The sequence below is a fragment of the Canis lupus genome, chromosome 5 (genome assembly GCF_048164855.1).
Source record: "Canis lupus baileyi chromosome 5, mCanLup2.hap1, whole genome shotgun sequence".
NCBI classification, from domain to species: Eukaryota; Metazoa; Chordata; class Mammalia; order Carnivora; family Canidae; genus Canis; species Canis lupus.
Window position 1 is genome coordinate 60193722 of NC_132842.1, and position 4231 is coordinate 60197952.

At 39.0% G+C, this 4231-nt stretch overlaps 1 protein-coding gene across 3 annotated transcripts in view; it reads right to left on the reverse strand.

Annotated features, from left to right (window-relative positions):
* Positions 1–4231, reverse strand: part of NUP93 (nucleoporin 93) — a 108399-nt gene that overhangs the window by 26493 nt on the left and 77675 nt on the right. The gene's annotated exons all lie outside the window — the stretch shown is intronic.

Consider the following 4231-nt stretch of genomic DNA (forward strand, 5'->3'; position numbering starts at 1 on the left):
AAATGAAGAGTCTGTTTGGGCTTTTTAAACTTCTTTTTGAAAGAATAGCAGAGTACTTTCTATACTTGAAATCCTACTCACATTCCAATATGCGAAACAAATCTCACTCCAGGAAATAACCAGGGAGCCATAAAGTACAGTACGGAATCATCTAGTTGAGTTTTCCAGTTCAAACTCTGTTGGTCTCTATTTGACTATAATCCACTGAATCTAAAACATCACATATTATAAGACATTTATTTAGGTACCACCAGGAAAGGAAAAATTCTGTCAACTAAATTATGACACTAGATTTAAGACATACTCTGATTTCAGAAATGTTAAATGTAGAAAAGTTTTGTGACAGGGAATTGATGAAATTTGGTCTTAAGTCAATTATCAAAATAAATTATATTCGACACTCACTGTTCATATATCACAGGGTGAAATGATACCTTCACTACCTGTAATTAAGCTCAACTTAGCTTCTCAATGGAGTCTGTTGCTTGCTAGGCTCCATCATTCGCCAGAGGATGCATTAAAGAACCATCTTCTGGGGTGCCTGGGTGGCTCAGTCAGTTAAGCACCTGATTCTTAGTTTTGGTCAGGTCATGATCTCCCAGATAGAGCTCCCAACTCAGCAAGGAGTCTGCCTCCCCTCCTTTGCACCCCCCGGCTCATGTGCACACGTGCTTTCTAATAAATAAATCTTTGGGGGAAAAAAAACCTATATATTAACTATATCTAATACCAACCCAGGCACTAGACTGGACTAAAGTTAGATAAAAATGGACTTTTCAATATTGTTTTAAAAGTTGGCTAAAAAATATCAGGGATTTCCAGGACTTCTCAAACCCCATGTGCTTTCATAAGAGCAGTGCGCGCTGGGGGTGTTCGTTCTTCCTCCCACTAACCACATGCAAGGATGGCACAGAGGTTCCAGAAGTCTCTTTTTTGCTTCAAAGCACATGGTTTTTATTCAGACCACAGCTTGAAAAGTTATTAACAATCTTTCAATCCCTCTCTTCCTTTAAAAATTATACCTTTCTTCAATCATATCCTAAGGAAAGCAATTTCCCAAATTGAATCTTTGCTATGGAAACCTCATTAAAACTTGTGGGAAACAGTTATCACCAATGTGTCATTGCTCTTCTGTTATCAGAAGGCTTAGAGGTAAAAGGTTTCAGGAATCCACCATATCTTAGTTCACTTTTGCTTTTAAAAGAAGGTCCCAAGGAGGCACCTGGGTGGTATGGTTGGTTAAGTGTCTGACTCTTGATTTCAGCTCAGTTCATAATCTCAGGGTTGTGAGATCAAACCCTACAACATGCCCCACTCTCAGCATGGAGTCTGCTTAAGATTCTCCCTCCCTCTCTGCCCCTTCTCCCACGTTTTTGATCTCTCTAAAATAAATAAACCTTAAAAAAAAATGTCTCCGGTGTCTCTTTATATTAAATTATCCAATGTAAACATTTTCCTTCAAATGTTAAGGTCAGTTCAAAATGATCAAAAGCCTCCTTCCTAACTAATGACTCCAGATGCCAACAACCTTATTCCTGACCATAAAGTGCCCAGAAAAGAATGGTGTAGATGGCAAGTCATACTTCTTTAATTATTTTTTTCTACCTATACACAAAGATTTCTTTCATTCCTAGAGATACTTTCCTTATAAACAAAGGGAAATCCCTAAAAGGGGTCCCCTAAGGGACATATCAATCCTGAAGTGATTATAAAATTTTGATGTGCTTACCACATACTAATACACACCAAATACTAACAACCACCATAAACACTGCTAGAACATGCTGTGTGTACTTTCTTTGCTGTCACTGGCAAAGCACTTCATGTGTTCCACATTCCTTAGGACGCTTCTTCCAGAGAGGCCACTTATAAAAAAGACACCCAGGCCCGGAAATTCCAAAGCCTACTACCTCTGGCCTTTAAGCTATGTGGTTTCCTATAAATAGGGTAGAGGAAAAGCCTGCCCAAGTGGAGATAACATTACCTTTCCATTATTTTGAAGAACATTATAAGGAAAAAGCCTGTAGAAATGGTTAAAATTTAAAAAGGTGAAAAATACCAGGTGTGGCAAGGAAATGGAACAAATGGAATTCTCACATACTAGTAGGTGGTGGGAGGGTACATGGATACAACCATTCTGGAAAATCGTTTGGCAGTATCCACCAACAATGAACACATGCATATCCTCTGACCCAGCAATTCCCCCCTTAGCTGTACCCAACAGAGATGAAAACATATGTTCACCATAAGACACGTACAAGAATCTTCACAATAGTACTATTTATAAAAGCAAAGAACTGGAAACTATCCAAATGTCATCAGACCAAGAATGAATAAGCATATTGTAGTTATACTGTTCAGCCATGAGAATGAATGGCCACAAACGATATACAAATTGTTCAGCAAAAGAAGCCAGAAACAAGAGTACATAGTGTATGACTTTATTTACATAAAGTTCAAAAAGAGCCAAAATTAATCTATGATGTTAGAAGTTAGGACCATGGTTCCCTTGGCGGTGGTGGTAGCAGTGGTGAGAAGTGGAAGGGAACATAAGGAGGATTGTTGGGGTGCTGGTAATAGTCTGTCTTTAACTCAGTGCATTCCATTTGTGATAATTCACTGAGCTACATACTTATAATGTATGCACTTTTCTGTACTTATGTTCTACTTCAGGAAAAAAGTTCAAAACAATAGCGACAAACTGACAAGGTTCCAGAAAATGGCGATTCCCTAGGTAACCTGAAAAGAGAACAATCTGCATCCCTTGCCAGTTTTAATAGCAAAGCTATCCATTCTGCTAGATTATCACAATAGAGAATAGCAAAAGTATCAATAACTCTCTTCCAAGGGGACTTGAGGTCAAGAAAGAAAAGTCTACTAAATAGACTAATCTATTTTTAAGAGAAGAGCAATCAAAAAAGAACATCTCATTAGCAGCTTATAATTACTTCCAAATCCCAATACAGACCACAACCTATTAACACCATTTCAAAAAATGAAGCTTATAAAACCATGAGCTGTTCTACTTATCTGTCCAAACTCACAGGAAGTTAAGAAACATTGGGCTGGCCAAGGGTTTTATACATTAGTTCTTTCCCAAAGATCTGATCTTAGTCTTTGAAGTCTCTGAGTTTAAGAAATGTGCCACAGGGTCCTTAACAAGTAATTTCCTGAGACAAATGTCTTTTGCATTTGTTTAGCTAATAGAAAAAAACTGGTTTTTAAATCAGGAGCAGGCACCTGGGTGGCTCACTGGTTGAGCATCTGCCTTTGGCTCAGGTCGTGATCCCAGGGTCCCGGGATTGAGTCCCACATTGGGGTCCCTGAAGGGAACCTGCTTCTCCCTCTACCTATGTCTCTGCCTCTCTCTGTCTCTCATGAGTAAATAAAACCTTTGCAAAAAAATTGATAAATAAACCAGGAGCAGATGTGTAGATACAGGATTATGAAGTTACCCTGCAGGAATGACACTGCCAAGCTATCCACCTTTGACCCACACTTCAACAGAATGATGGTATAGAAGTCAACAGTCCGGGCAGCCTGGGTGGCTCAGCGGTTTAGCGCCTGCCTTCAGCCCAGGGCCTGATCCTGGAGACCCCAGATCGAGTCCTACGTTGGGCTCCCTGCATGGAGCCTGCTTCTCCCTCTGCCTCTCTCTCTTTCTCTCTCCTCTCTCTCTCTTTCTGTTTCTCATGAATAAATAAATAAAATATTAAAAAAAAAAAAAAAAAAGAAGAAGTCAACAGTCCTGGGTCTCACCAGTGTATTATATGTCTCTCTAGGTCTCAGTTGTCCTAGCTGTAGTGAGAAAAGAATGCTAGCTAGCCATGAAACAAATTCCAGGAAAAAGACTTACCAGAAAGTGTTGGTAGTATTACTTGAAATGTCTTACACCATAATTTTTATAACATTGTAATTTTTAATCCAACTCTCTAAATCATCTGAAATGATTTTTTAAATAACAATAGTAAAGGATGGCCATTATGGGTCAGTTGCTTACATGATCACTAATCTTCCCCATAAAAGATACCATTTCACCAGTAAAGATACTGATAGTCTGCAGGGTTAAGTCATAACCTAGTATAATATAACTAGTCAGTGATGCCAGGATTTGACCTCCAGATCTCTTCACTCCCTAAACCAGAGTGATAACTGTGTGACAAGTCACAGCTCCCCATGTCATAAAAGCAGACATGAATGATCAAGCAAGATGCTTTTTCCTGCCAATCAT